General features: G+C 33.6%; 1 protein-coding gene across 4 annotated transcripts in view; it reads right to left on the reverse strand.

Annotated features, from left to right (window-relative positions):
- Window positions 1-16,574, reverse strand: part of LOC126926078 (lachesin-like) — a 549,080-nt gene that overhangs the window by 477,987 nt on the left and 54,519 nt on the right. For all 4 annotated transcript variants that reach the window (XM_050742192.1, XM_050742189.1, XM_050742191.1 and 1 more), the window contains exon 2: window positions 13,517-13,547. The gene's annotated coding sequence lies outside the window, so the exon portion shown is untranslated. The remainder of the gene's footprint in view (window positions 1-13,516; window positions 13,548-16,574) is intronic.

Here is a 16,574-nt window from a genome sequence, read left to right on the forward strand (position 1 = left end):
TGACTAATATTTGACCACCTGAAGGATTAACGTCTAATACGTGCATTGATGCTTGAAAGACTACCAATAATAATAATACTAATAATAGCATGTATTTTCTCATTATTATGACGAGCGACATGTTCGATTATTTTTCTGAATTTGAATATATTTTCGAAAGCGTAGTATCTAACACACAGTGCAATTTAAATTGCAGCAGAAACAAAAGCTATACGGAAAAACGGCAGGAATGTGTAAAATAATGGAGATATTTAGATTGCTTCGCATATACATATATTCCACCGTTAAAATGCTAAATTTTTTACGGCAGTAAAGCAGTAGTTTGCATTCACTTACCCCTGGTAATTTAATGTTCTCAAGCCCTGGGAAATAGAAAACAGAAAAGCAGGTTTTGAACTTGAAACTCGATTTCAAGACTCGAGGAAACTCTGCTTCATTCCCTTTGATCGTAACACCACTGATTTTCTAAATAAATTAGGTCTTCCGGTTCAGTTATAATGAGCTTACTCTTCTATGATAACCCTGCCGGTTACATGCAGAAATAAATGATGAAGTTGCGAACAATGTGTCCTTGAACCGACCAAACTTTACAGAAATTTGAGTGGGTTCCTTTTTATTCTTCAACTTGCGCGATTGCCTTCGATTCTCGCAGAAGACTAAGGAGTACTTTCTGCATGGGTGGAGCTAATTTGTTCCAAAAAATATGCAAATATCGTTTATGTTTGCTAGGGGCTCGTGGAGGGAGTTTGTTCCGCGTAACTTTCCCGCTATGTGGGAGACCGGCAACTACGAGCTTGAATACGACATTTTCCTGCTTTGCAAAATTGTGTACGTGCCTCGCTATTGACCCTCTCGGGCCCAAACGGCTGACGCCAGTGCTTCACTCGAAAAGCAAACATTTTCCTCTAAAAACGGAACAGATAAATTACGAATAAACTATGAACTCATGCTGAAAGATGAGTATACTGCGGAATTATAAAACAGCCTTTAGTAGTAACGTATGTTCGGATATAATAAGATGAAAAGAGAATTACACATCGCATTGTTTTTAACTTACATTTGGCATTCATACATTTAACTCTATTTTGTCTATCTTCCAACTAACGAATACGTATATGTTTTTGTTATGACCACGCACATCAACGTCGACAACGACGAACTTGCCATGCAGCGTTTGTGCATCTTCTTCAATAAAAGATATTTGTGAAAGGTATTTCGACAACTAATCATTCTTTTACCATTGTACCACAATGCTTTATCACGTAGAACGACGACAGGAATCCATCTATGTAAAAGAAGATGCATTTCCATTAAAAAATAATGCAATTGTTGTTGCACATGCAGCATTGCACTTCTAGAGAAAATATGGTCCTACGAATGTAGTAGCCATTCATCTTGCTCCATCTTTGACATTTTTGTGTAACTGTATTGGTAACGGAGTTATAACCCGAAGCAATTGCGTAGTTATTTTATTGCGTTAAATATCGTGACTTGCAAGTAAAAGAAAATCCATTGTAATGTATGTAGTTAATGTAATTAAAAATATTAATATTTCTTTAGTGCTATGTAAGTAGAAGACGATCCTACATATTATTATTTTACTAAGCAAATATGATACAGGATGCTTTTCGTTATTGTTATGGCGACTTATATAATGCCATTAGTTAAAGTAACTTTAACTGTAAAATTTTCTTTATTATTAGTGTACTCTGCCGACCTCGCTCCATCGGATTTTCATCTTTCCCGGTCGATACAGTACACGTTTTAAGGAACACATTGTCCAAGTGCCGAAAAAGTGGAAAAATTTGTTGACGGGTGAATTATTTTCAAAGATAAATCATTTTATCATCGCGGCATCCACTTTTTACCAGAACAATGGTCGTGGAAAATTAAGAAAATTATTATGATTCAGGTAAGATTCAGTAAGCATGAGTTTTTCGAAATTAACGCACTTTTACACCGAAGAGTCTCTCGAAACTAATTCATACTCGTAATAACTGTCAATAACGCGTTGTAGATGACGGTTAAAAGGATAATGGTTTCCTTTGCAGGTTCCTTTAGAATTCTCCCTGTTATTAAATCAAGGTCAGGAGGTTCCTTGGGGTTTAGGGATTTGCATATTATCCATTTTACTTCAGCAACGGTAAACAGCCTGATACGAACCGAGAGTTGAAGCAGCGTCTGCGGCTCTTCTTTCGATTGTTCGACTATGGATGTGTCCACACCGTTTATCGGACGGAAGACCCTTTCGAGATACTTGCTAAATGTTGCTGCTTTTTCTTTGTCCCCCTAGTCCATTCTGCATTTTCCGCTCTAATCGGTAGAACTGATCTTGTTGATTGCCCTACTTTTCTAATGACTCGCTAAAGTGAGTAATCTGTGTCTTTAAACGGTGTCAAGTTTTCCAGACGTTCTTTCACGAAACGTTCCCTTCTTTCCTTAGAGGCTCTTTCTGGTGCGAGTTTGCATATACCTGTCTGCACTAGAGTATTAAATTGTTCTACCGTGTCATCTATATCTTTCTCTGTTTGTAGCCAAATATTCAGTTGAATTGATACGTCGGCGATCTCGCGGAACTTATTTTACAGTCTGTTTTAGCGTTACAAAGTGTAGGTGGTCTTTTATCGGTGCCCAGAATGTGTTAATCGTTGTAGGTGGTGTAGGATGGTTGGAAATCATGCGTGAAATCGGAATGTTACTAAAGTGAAAATCTGCAAACAAACTCGACGCGTAGTAAATAGCTGCTACTCGATCCTATTCGAAAATCGGTCGGATCTGGCAGTGAATCAGAGTTTTCCTAGATGTACCTGACGTAGAATCGAGTACTTTCTGGGTTTGTAGATGGAAGATCAAGCTATTTGAAAGAAGGTTACAGGGCATTCTATGCGTGTCATAAAGCAGAGTTGTTGGGGGAAAATTTAGAAAACGGAAGCGAACCGGAAGAGAGAAGAATGGCGATGATATGCTACGTAACTTACTTATGATTAGTCAAGGGTATCAAAAACGATTCGTCAATTATAGTTATCAAACCATATCCTCAACGGAACGTCAATTTGAAAAGCTTTGTTTCTAATCAGATGTCAAAGTGTAGAAAACGCTGACTTCAAGTACCTATGTCATTGTATTACTCATGGGCAACGTGTCAGTTTTTATCGATGTAAAATACGTACGTGTATAATCCAAGTCGCGTTAATTGCTTCTATATACAGCGTGTCCTATTTTAATCTACTACTGCAAATATTACGTAAAATAAACTAGGCAGGGGAAAATATTTTTGTTGGAGTTGTTCAAGTTTAAGGTATTTGCAACCCTACAATATCTCTGAAAAGTAAAACACGTTGAGATTCATATTCTTCACGCATGTTTGACAGGTTCCCTCTAAAAAGAAATTTCTTGGCCGTCTGTACTTTTTATACGCGCACACTAACAAACAATTAAAAAGTATGATATCAAAATTCGTCTTGTCCATTTGCTTCCCTGGCACTCCTGATTTTGCTGTATCAAAGACCAGTCTAGAAACTAATAGAAACGTTTAACCATATTTTAAAATTTTAAAAACCTTACTTTAAAGTAAAACTAGCTAAATATTAAAGAGAATCCACTCATTTTATATTAATGTCTAACTTTAACTTATATTTAGTGTCGAAAAAAACATGTGTTTTTATTTACTTTTTGAATTATTTATATGTTATTTATTATTTGACTTTTTGTTTGTTTCAACTTAGATAAATTGATCAAGATTTAGTAATTAATTCTTCTTTGTCAGTTATTTTCAGAATTCAGAATATTCATTTTTTCGGAATTGTTTTACTATTAAAACTGCGTCGCGTCCAAGAGTCAAAAGTTTCCCCGTACAGCAACGTACCATTAATATTTAAAAAACTGTAAAAATAATATTTTCCAAACTTTAGTATAATATCTTCAAATATCGTTAGTATTCTGGTTTGCTAACAATATATACAAATTTTTACTTTTAATATTCAAAAACTAAAATCCACAAATATCTCTAACTAGTTTAGATTGGACATGGCCAGTTTTTAAACTACACCCCTCGATTCAGAAGTAGATAGAATTAGACGTTATAATATTCAACACTTCGGACATTACTGTTATTTAAAAACGATAAAATGAGACGTAAACTTCTCTTTAAAAAAAGATCCTTCTAGCCATTTTACGGAACATTAGTTTTTTTAACAAGTTTGTAAGAACGATTTTGCTGTAATTAATCAAAAGGCCATTTTTGCAGCGGCTTACTACAAGGATTACGTGTTAGAACTTTCGACTATGAAGGTGAATATCTTCATTTTATCGTGTATAGTGTAGATATCAGGTCATCCCATAAGTTCGTGCCGACTTTTGTGTATACATTTCATATTTTAAAGAAAAACAAGAGAACTTTTATCGAAATAATAATGGAATAATGGCCCTACCAGAAAAATGGGAAGAAGTTGTACAACGAGAGGGGGATTACATTTTTTCGTGAAACTGAAAGGTATGTAAACAATCTTAACATATATAACCGCTCGAAAAACGGCACGTTTTAACCAATATACAAATACCTTAACAGAAAGTCATGAAAGTAATTACATTATTCGATTAACGCACCACGCCATGTGTATAAAATATTTGTAGCTGCATTTTTATAAATTACCGAAATGGCTAATTTGCATCAAAGATTGATATCGATAAATGAAACTAATTCAAGCACTTGAAACATTGTACAAGAAGAAGATTTTCCCGAGCAATATAAATATAATATGTCTAGGTTTCCTTTATATACAGCGCTCAGTTTAAAAATAACATAAAAAAGAACAACGGAAATAATCAAGCCATTGGTACGGTTTTTTCAGTTATCAATGGTATTTCGTATTTCCTATTTTGAGTTTTGTATTCTTATCACAAGTTTCACAGAATCTGAGAAAATCGAACGGAATAAAATCCAAGGCAAATGTAAAGTTCAGCAATTCCATATAACGGATAGAATCGTGGAATAGGAACAAAATCGATCTTCGTATGGAACGATAGCATACATCCGGCGACAAATTGTACATATTGAAACGAATTTCGAAGCTTTCCAACCGATACTCCTATTCAATACGAGAGTAAAATTCAGGAAATTTCAAATCTATTAAATATATAAACTTTGCGTCAAATAAAAAATAACATTATATTTATCGGAGTGAAATTACTTGATAAAATAAAACAAAAAAGGAAAAACATGCCAAGTAAATTGTTCCTTTTTCGTTTATTTCAAACATTCAAAGATAACGCGCCTCTATATCAAATATCGAATTGATTAATCGAGGAACTGTTTAAAAAGCACCCACGTTCAAATATAAAATTTCGTATTATAAAGTACTTTACGATAATATCGCACAGTACATTGCAAATGCACACAAACCGTAACGCACAAAGTAACATAAAGTATATTGTTTCAAGACACAATGGCAGTAAAAAAGAAGTATTGAATTTCTTACATAGAACGCTAAGAAAGAAATTAGTATATACTATCTAATGAACATTTGCGCTTTTTAATTTTAAAGTTTATTTGCATGCAATACAATGCTGTCCGATAACGAGTTATTTAAAAATTTATAATACAATAGAACCTGTGTTACGCGAATGTACTGTATAAACAGTATATTTCCTATTACAATACTCTATGTAAATGTACAGTGTCCAGTTACTTGCTTCTGTAGGATTTATGACATAATTACGAGCAAAAACGTATTTAGAATTAATAAAAAAATTAAATTCAGGAGGCCGCAGTAATATGACAAATCTGATTGAACATGAAAAACGAAACACTAAAGACAACATGGAGTAAACTTTTGCCGCATGAAGCAACAGAAGAAAATGAGAAACTAGGCTGAAGCGGAAACGACGTAGATCGAGTCATTGCAATATTTTACAAAGAATACCAGGGTGCAACGATTGCGATAAGATAAAATGAGATAATCGAGCACATTCTTCCGGCAAAGTTACTTTACAAAATCTGCGAAACAACGGCTAAGAAGTGAGTAGTCAATGTGCAACCAGTGATAACAGTGGCGAAGACGTGCCATCTCGTTCCGAGTCGTTTGCAGCTTTGGAAAGGGAAGAAAAGATAGCTTAGGTAGTTTGAGACCTAAAAGAAACGCAATTTGAAGCTGTCAAAACAATTTAGGATCATAGGTTTGACTTTCCTAATTTTGTTAAAAAGAAGAAACAAACATCGAACGATATTGTCTTTTTGATTTTCTATCCTACGAATAAAATTATTTAGAAATAAATTGTATTGATTTTATTTCATTTTGTTTGAAATATTACATCAAATATTAACCGCTTGTCGTTCCGTTATGTGAAAATCTTCTTGTGTGAACGCTTTTGTCGCATTGGTTCATATGGTTCTATTACAGTTCCTTTCGACGTGTGTACGACTCCTGACTGCCAATAAAAAATATTGAAAACGTTGCAAGTATCGACGATATACCGAACGAATAAAATACTATTTCGGGCAGTCAAACGGTAAACATAATCGTCGGTTCATCTAGTTTTTTTATACATTAACACATCCATTGCGATCGATATATATATATATATATCCCGCAACGAATCTTCTTCTGGGCGGCCCTTTTTTTCGTGAAATTCCGCTATTTGCAGAGCTGATACTTCCCTCGTTTTGCCACATTTCTCAATGAAATAAACACTAATTGAGTATTTGCAGAGCAAGGTAACATAATATAGAGAAAAGTTCTACGGTGTTGATATAAACAAACTTTATTATATTGTAATATACTTTATAAATCTTTCAAATATGCAAGTGCAATGCGGAATAAACATTGAAATGAGTACGGGGATAGTCCCGTACCGGTAAATTCATAGAGAAATACAATATGGCCATCGAATCAAAATTGCTACGGGACATTGTTTCCCTGTACCGCCAAGTCTGAATGTCGTTTGAAAAAACAATAGCAGCGAACGTGTTAATAATTACGTATAACTTAACTTTAAATTTTCAGTTCATAACACTGCAATATCTCGGGAAATAGTTGGCAAAATCAGCCAGCGACAGTGTAAAACATTTCATTAAATGAAAAAGACAATTATATTCGTATGAGCTTCAATTGGAAATATATCGTCGAGTATAATTGAATGCTGTGTTTTTGCGAAGCGAGATAAATGGTAAAATTTTGTATCGCAAACAAGTTAAAAAATATTATTTTCGCATGATCTTGAACGTTAAACATATTTATTTTCGAGTGCTCGAAAGAAATTTATTTTTTCTTTGTACCACTATTATTATTATTTTTTTTTCTTTTTTTGTTGAAATACGTATGTATCGGACGGAATTATATTTATTTTGTGCCAGCAATTACAAAAGAGACAATGATAGTGAAAAATGGGTCCTTTGTTCTTATTGGAATAACGAAGAACAAAGATAAATAAGACATAAGACAAATTAAGAAAATAAAGTTTTTTGAAACTTCTTTACGAATTTAAACGTTTGCATAATCAACTATTAACGTACGAATATCTATTAATTCTGTCGTATTTTACCGTTACGTTCATTGGAGAAAGAATCGTTTGCTTTTCTGGAAAACCACTAAATTAAGTGCAGTTACCCTACTTACCCAAAAATGTTTTGTTATTTCTTGGAAATTTGGAAAAGATCAATTAAGCAATTAATCGAACAAAAGAAAACTACGCTCAAGAGGATGTACTGTATCTTTCACCAGAGATATAACTAGGTAGTAGGCATTTTGTTTCAGAACAAAAGTAAGAAATGTTTGCAAATGTATGCAAATAGTAGAAGCAGCAGGTGTCAGAAGAAATCAGAAACAAGACCGTTATTAAAGATGCGCACAGAGGACATAAAAAAGCTCGTTTACAGTTTTCACAACAACGCACTCGTTAAGGGAAAAAATGGCGACAGTTATTTTTGTACGTGCAAAGAGATTTAATCCAGACGGGCTTGGTGACTTTTCACATTATTTCCACAATTTTACGGAAGGAATACAGACAAATGGGCGGAGAAAGCATTATGGTTTCTGCCAGAGTTGAATACCGCGGAAAATGCGGAAAAGATTTATGAACAAATGACTGACTAATAACAAGTAATATTCGTATAATTGACGTACTAGAAAAAACGTTATGTTTCAATAAAATAACGCAAATAATCGAAGAGAAGATGCTTTAAAGTGGTGGCTGAGATCTAATTTCAACATACCGTATCGTACTATACGGAATTTCCAATATCCGAATTAATGGAGAAACATAACTGCTCGGATGCGAGAATTTTCGCGTCTCTTTTTATAATTATTATTCCACGTTTTAAAATCAATAATACAAGAATGATTACAAAAAATGCGACTCTACAACATTTTTACTACTAAATCTGTTAAACTGTTCGTGCCTGAAACCATCCAAAATACAAGTCCTCTTTCTAATGCCATCAACGTTTCAAAATAAGAAGGCGTTTCATCGCTGTAATCATCTTTTTTTCTGCATGAAAACTTGAAATGTTAATAATAACATTTATCCAAATTTCGATATTTCTATATATATGGAAGAGCATAAATAAAGAGATAAAGTTTCTATTTCTGGCGTCATTAATTATAGGCCATCGAACGTTGTAGATTTTTGCAATTTTTACAACACTTTCACGTCTTTTTAACGTTTTTCAAGTATCTTTTCTCTCCTGATAACGCCTCATACAACACATTTTCTCTTTAACGTCATTAGACACAGGATATTAACTTCGTACTAAAGTAATAGGTAAGCAATATGAAATTATAAAAAGGGCATGTAATGCTAAAGAACATGAGCGAAAGGTATTGTTCCGTTAATACAACAGAACTTTCGAATAATGAAACGTTCGGGCAATACAATTTTCGGATAATAGATCACTGGATACTGCGGGTTCCTAAAAGAAAGGAAAGCAATTTGAGAGTGCTATAGATATGAAAATTTATGTTAAACACAGATGTGTTTAAATTTGATACAAGCGTGCTCTAATATTACGTAAAACGTTTCCAAAAAGTGCATAAACGTTTTATCTAAACAAGATACAGACGCTTACACAAGACCAGACGACGATATTTTTCATGGGATGATCTAATGCTTTAAAGCTTTATTGAAACGGAGCTATACAGTGCAGAGCGATATAATAACTGATCGCCTTTAATGTATCCGTTATTTTTAAAGGAGAGAAACTGTCCTTGCAAAAGTTGTATGGTATGGAGAGGACCGTGACGTGGCGATAATCATCTTTCTACGGATGAAGCATTCTCGGAGATTTTAAGATCACTTTTATTTTTCCAAGTGGCTTACTGTACTTTTTATCTTCGGTACAATGTTTAAACATCGATTTCGACGGCCTCTCATATAAAGCCGCTCGATAACAAATAAGGACACAAAAAGCGAGCTTGACGTCTGACGTTACAAGAGATATTCAAAGTGGTGTCTGTTTGCGTCTATGTAACATTGGAATTATTGGATAACTGGTCTGTGTGTTTCCGGATTCAATGTACGAGTGATATGATATCAACACGATGCGGTGGTCCGACCGATGCAAAACGTTCATTCCTATGCTCTTCCGTCTATTGTCGGACAACCTTGAATTACAGGTCGTTGAAATCGTCTGAATATCGCTCGTTTTACCAAGACTAAAAATAACACTATAAACTGTTTAAAAAAATAGAGGAGATTTTGAAATTAAAACCCTTTGCTTACAAACAAAAATTATTACTACGACGCCTACTCTTCTCTATACCATACAACTTTCATTTTAGGAAAATTCACACTTTTACAGTGGTCCCAAATCGCCAAACGTGGTCAAGACATGAAAAATAGATTTTTCGTTAAAGGCATCTTAGTTGTTACGTACTTTGACGTTGACGACTCGTTTGGGTACTCCGATAATGTGACAATGGAAAAACCACAGAAAGTTTTATTATTCGTATCTGCGAAATGGTCACAGATAAAAGATCGCCGCCTTCATTTGTCACACGATTTTTGTTGTTATTTTTATATTCAGAGGTAGGATCACAATAGTTATTACAATATTGCACGGATGAATCTATCACACCGTTCTGAGTCGATAAAAGATATCGATCGAGTCTATCGATTGCATCTAGAACAATCTTCTAGTTACTGCTTTTTGTAACTAGCGCATCCGCATGTGGAGGGCGAGCACGAACTCACATTGTCATTTTCAACAGTTTTCATGTACGCAAGTACGATGTCGAAAAACAAAATGCAAAGTATATAACTTCAACGAAAGTTAATTAATATCAATTCTGCAAGGTGAGTGCGGTTTCAAGAAGTAAGTGGAATATTTAGTTGGTTGGCTTGTACGATTGTCAAATTCATTATGATAAATACAAATTTTGTTCAGATTAGTAGTTGACGCTACTATCTTTCAGTATTTGCAAAAATTAACTGCCACTGTGTGCCACCCTGGTCGTGCGACCATTTTTTACGATGGCAGGATAATCACGCTATTAGTTTCAAGCGTATTTTCTTGAAGACTGCGAAAAATGCAAGAAAATTTGTCAAATAAATATCGTATGGTTTTGGATAGCACTACTATTAATTTCGATATTTAACACTAATATATTTATTTATCTATTAATATTTTTTATGCCGATACATATGACAAAATTTATTTCCTACAAACAGGTATTGAAAGACATTTATTTATTTTTAAAATATATTTTTTTTAATTATTTGAACATATAACTATTTTTATTTCAAATAAGCTCAATTTTCCGGAATCGATCGTCTGATTTAGGCTAAATATTTACGTTATTACATATACAGGGTGGTTGGTAACTGTTGGTACAAGCGGAAAGGGAGTGATTCTACGCGAAAAAAGAAGTCGAAAATATAGAATAAAAATGTTTCGTTTGAGGCTTTGTTTTCGAGAACAAAGCTGAAGAACAAACTCCGCTTGACTTTTATTTATGGAGCCATATTAAATCAATTGTCTATTCTGAAGAAATCGCAAGTTGCGAGCAATTGAAAGAAAAGATTATTGTAGCCTTTAAAACAATCGAATACGTTAGAAAGTGTTCATAGAAATTTAATTAGAAGAGCAGAAGTATGTGTTCGGCAGAATGGGCAACATTTTCAGCAATTTTTGTAATAATAAACTTTATGATTACTTCATATTATTTCATTATGTATTCCTAATTTTCCGTTACGGCAGAAACAAACTTAAACTGCGATAATATCCATCGAGACAACGATCTACAGTGAGATCCGTTATAACGAGACGTGATAAAGTGCACGCGTACCGAGCGAAAATTCAAAGTCGATTTTCTCGAAAACAAAGCCTCAAACGAAACATTTTTATTCTATATTTTCGACTTCTTTTTTAGCGTAGAATTACCCCCTTTCCGCTTGTACCATGAGTTACCAACCACCCTGTATATATGCAAGGAGATATTTACTGCTGATAGAAAATCAGATTCTGATATTTTTTTAACATCTTTTGTTCCACTACAATTTGTATCTGCGGTATCAGCAGCGATCGTTGTATAGAAAACTTTGTAGACTAATAAAAGTTCAATTTCTGCCTGAAAATACATAAGCAACGATGAATGAAGTAGCGTATATCGAGAAACAAGTACAGGAATTTGACACAGTTATAGATGGGAAGGAGATTTTTATCTATAATAAGGTTCCCGGTAAGCGTTTACGTATTCGAGCCAATCTTCACAACTACTCGACGAATATTGACGTGGTTTTCACCATTTTAAAGAGTACTTTTCGAACAAGTTTCAGTTATGTAACTACCGTGTGACCGTAAAGGGTTGAGTAGAAATCGAAAATATAAAGAAGAAGCTTCTCTGCGATCGTGTTTTTTTATAATCGCTGCGACGATACAGCGAGGAAATATGGCCCTCCTCCAAGCAGAGCCAACAGAAATTCAGGAAATCGTCAGCCACATTATTTTTAAAAAAAGATTATATAAGTATATATCAGCTAGTATCGTATAAACCTGAGTCAGTGTTGGCAATTTAGATGTTTGACACTTAAACCTACGTGATTTTAGTTGCCTTAGGATGCAGGAAGATGCTATTCGGACGTTAAATATAAATTGACACGTTTCGATATAATTTTGAATGTTTTTTAAACGACTTTACAAAGTTTCGAGTAGAACGCATTTTTGCAAGCCTCCAAGCAACGTTTGATTTTTTACCTGCCACGGAACGAAAGGCAGGATTATCGTACCATCATACGTGTATGTGTGATTTTGTGAACAGGAAAATCAATTCAATTTGTTTCAGCGATCGCCGATTGTCGATCGCTCGTGGCGATAAATGCTATTTAGCTGTTAACCGATGAAAGAACTTTGATTCTCGATCAATTCAATTACTTGATCAAAAACTTTCATCAATTACTCTTGCAACAAATACCAGATCAAAGGAACTTTGAAAATCAAGTTTCAAGAGTTTTCTACTTTCTGAAAGACCTGTCGTTGTTTCGCTAAATTTAACAGCTACGTCTCTTTCTTCTCACATTGTCGCCGCTAATTACCACGTAATATCGTTAACAAATGTGAACTGGCCTGAAAATTATTCTACAATTCTCGTATAAGGTACTAGTTAATACTCGAAACTACGCACAAATTCTTACATTAATCGTGATGTAATCAAAGAGCATAACGTTTTTAAATCGTAATTCCGCATAATTCCTATTTGCATATGAAGTGCATATAAAATATGATGACGAGAAAGAGGATGCAGGAAGATAAAATATAAAACGGAATATTTTGTTGGATTTTACAAATAAATTCTCATCGTTTTATATGAAAATTTTGTAAAGTATAAAATTGGAAATACATATAGGCGTATGTGTTTGGTTAGTAATTAAAATAAATGGTTTTAATCCCGTTTTTTGCAAAATAAAATACCATCTAGGTGCAATTTATAACTCGTTAAATTATAACTTTGTTTAATTTTACATGTTACCTTACTTGAATGCATATATATTACTGCTATATGTTGAATGATCCTGACGAGAATGTGATTGATATCAATATCTTATTCAAGCAGTTATGTCAGTTTTACAACTTAAAGGAACGAATGTAAATAAGATTAATTGTGACAACAAACAGCAGAAATAATATATATGTGTATAACATAGTATACACATCGACAAAGGAAAGTGCAATAACAATGTATAAAACATGAGATACGTGTTTAAGTAAATTTTTATGAAATATCTTTTCCTAAAAAATATTGAAGAAAGGAAAAGCCGATTTTAGTCAATCAAATTACAAAATCTTCAAATGAGTAATAACAAAGGCAATAACGTGGATTAATTAAATTGTGTATTTTTAGAGGGAAATAATAAAAGAATTACAAATTTTTTTTAATTTATAAAATATTAAGTAACAAATAAAAGGACTTGATCTTCTGCATATATACATATATATCGATAAATACCTCAATTACGTATATTTTGAATATATTTTTATTACGGCTATATACGTATTGACATGATTAAATTCAAACAGAGTACTTACCAATTATCACAGCTTGAGTAGTCACTGGAATCTGTAAGAAACATAAGTATACTTTTATTTATGCAATTTGGCTCGTGTGTTTGTTTTATCTAAATAGGTCGTTTATTTTATCTAAATAGCGCATTTGAATAACTCCAAAATAATGCGTTATTTGAAAAATTGTTATACCTGTTCTGAAGAATAGGAGCATATTTTACGATGCACTCGTATACACATACATATGTGTACAATATCTTCTTTGCGAAAGCGTTTTGGAGATAGAAAGATCGACTTTGTTTTTTTAAATGGTTTGCCATCATAAAAATCGATAAAATTGGTAAAATTTTGAATGAGAATATAATAATTATATTATATATATAGCATTTATATAGATTATATTATATATAGCAAGTTGGAAATTGATAGATGAAAAAGTAAAAGGCGATCTTTACTTTGTTCTTCGCTATTTAAACAAATTGCAATTTTTTCAAAGATCTTTTGCGTGTCATCTGGTAAATTAATTCTTTTAACGTCTCAAAAGCGATCAAATTGTTTGGTCCAATTTTAAAAAAGTTTATTCAGCGTTTAAAAGGCGTGCGAACATTCGTGTGACCGACTGCATTTCAAATCAATACGACTTCAAGGCACAAGAAATAGTCAAAACGTTCGTAATTGTCAGAGCTTTCAACGGCAACGGTTCTTTTCCGTGTCTAATAAAACTGAAACGAGAAACAAGAAAACAAATTGATCATCGACCAAACTCAAATAATTCTGCTTAACACATCGGGATAACGCAAACTTTAGTGCGAAAAAGAGTCGATTTAGCTCTGTAGATTTATCACTGTATAGTAGAAATCTGGTGGATTTAGTCGAATGGTCTGTACGTTCTGAACTAGATGACAGTGACAATTTCCCAATACCGTTAAATATCCAAAAACCACGCTTCAATCTTTCAATATTGAGCTAGAGATGAAATTTTCAAAAGAAAAACTGCAGTAAATACCATAAAATCACAAACTAAATTAGCCAAACTAAATTAACTATTAGATCGTCTGAAAAGCTTCTTCCTTTTACAACAATATAGCTTTACACAAACATGCAACCTAATCTGTCAAACGTTGTAATCTTTATTTTAACAGAACAAAATAAATCATACGTAATTCAATCAAATAACATAAAGTAGAAAATATCGTGGATATATTATTTTCTTTTAGAAAATTTTAGGGCAGCCCAATATTCACTCACACCAATGATAACGCAACATAGATATATACAAATCTGAACAACTTTTAGTGAACAATTATAAGAATAACAAATATAGATATCTTTAAAAGAAGAAAATCGATAGCAAAGAAACAGAATAGAATAGAGGAAGAAAACTATAATTAAGAATACTAAACAGTGTTTAGTATACATTGAACTTGTACAGTAACACAACACTTACAGTATGTACTGTTTAACAGAAAATTGCACTAAAAGCACAAAATAAACAAAGTTTCAAGATTATCGCAACGTTTAGTGGAGAAGAGTATTGCATATCCCCCTCGATTTTCATACGAATTTTGCTTGAAATATTTTTTCGTATCATTGGTATTCTTTCAGATATTTGAACATTTCCAGTTAAACGGAACATGCTGTTATTAACTAAGAATGTTATCCCAAACGAAGCAAGAGGATGTATTCTATCGTAGAATATGCATATAGCATTGTTCCAAGCAAAAAGCCCCAAATGACATGTAACGTGTATAAGGAAAAGTTGTTCAGCATGTTGACTGGACCTTCAAGGTGATTGCAATCGGTCAAGTGTGCCCTTTTCCGTATGACTATTAATCCTTTTCAGAATCAAGCATATTCCAGTTCAAGTATACGGACACCTGTTGCAATGTCATGAAGTGTCAATCAGAGTCCCGCAGGGATCAACTTTAAATGTTATTCTTTTCCTACTAGGTATTATTGAATTAACAACCATCATTTAGTAAAATGGATTGTATCTGTAGACAACAGCCAAACATAGCAGCAATTGATTCAAAACACTCTCAACAAAGTATAAATATTCGTTGGAAAAATTTGGTTCATGGAAACCTCATAGAATAAAACTACCGTAACTGTGTTCTCCAGAAGAAAGAAGGAGGTCGAATAATCAGAACTCTATTCGAGGGTACGAGAACTACTTATTAGTAGTAAGTTGAAAAAGATCTTGCGATTAACTCTCTACTAAAAACTCACTTGGAGTTTGCATACGAAGAAACCTGCTACCAGGGCGAAAAGACAATTCAGTTTACCTCTTGGATAATACACTCACCAAGAATAATACAAAGCAACAGCACCCGGTAATTAAGACCTAAACACGCGAGTGCATACCACGTACACTTAATTACGGAGGTATCCCAACTTCTAAATGAAACGGAGCACACTGCCTGATTTCTCTACTAATTCTTGCAAATTTTATTCCACTCTCGTGGTACCCTGCTTATATCAAAGAATTAGAGGAAGATAAATTCATTACTCGCAACACGGAAATCGATAAAACAACTTGATTTAAATCTTCATCTTAAGGGAAAGCGACGCTGATATGGAGGTCTAGGATCCGCTCATTCGAGCGAAATTAGTAGCGAGACAGGAAATAATTCATCGCGTCGTTATTTCCCGAAATTTGAACCTGGCGAGGCAACCTAAACGGTAGTTGTCTTGGCAGGTAGTTCACTGTGCGTAGAAAACGTACAGCAAAAATCCAGTTATACTTTGAATAATAATAGCAAGATATCCTAGACTGTTCGCTTAAAAAAGAAAAGTTATCGAGAAGCTAAAAGTTTAGCAAATAACATTTATTTACAAAAGTTAACAGTTTCGTCGAATTCCTGGCCGAAAGTATTAAAACAAAACAATATATCATCTCAAGAAGCAATCTCAAGTCTAACCTACATAAGAAAAGAGTAGTAAAACATCTCTTGCTTCTTGCAGTTGCTAAAAGACATAAACCTTTTCTAACTAATCCAGCTGCAGTGAAGGAACGGCATATACATATAGCGTAGTCTGGGTTATCCGAGCCCCGTTTAACCCAAGTTCCGTATTATCCAAG

This window comes from Bombus affinis, chromosome 17 (assembly GCF_024516045.1).
Source record: "Bombus affinis isolate iyBomAffi1 chromosome 17, iyBomAffi1.2, whole genome shotgun sequence".
In the NCBI taxonomy this organism is placed as follows: Eukaryota; Metazoa; Arthropoda; class Insecta; order Hymenoptera; family Apidae; genus Bombus; species Bombus affinis.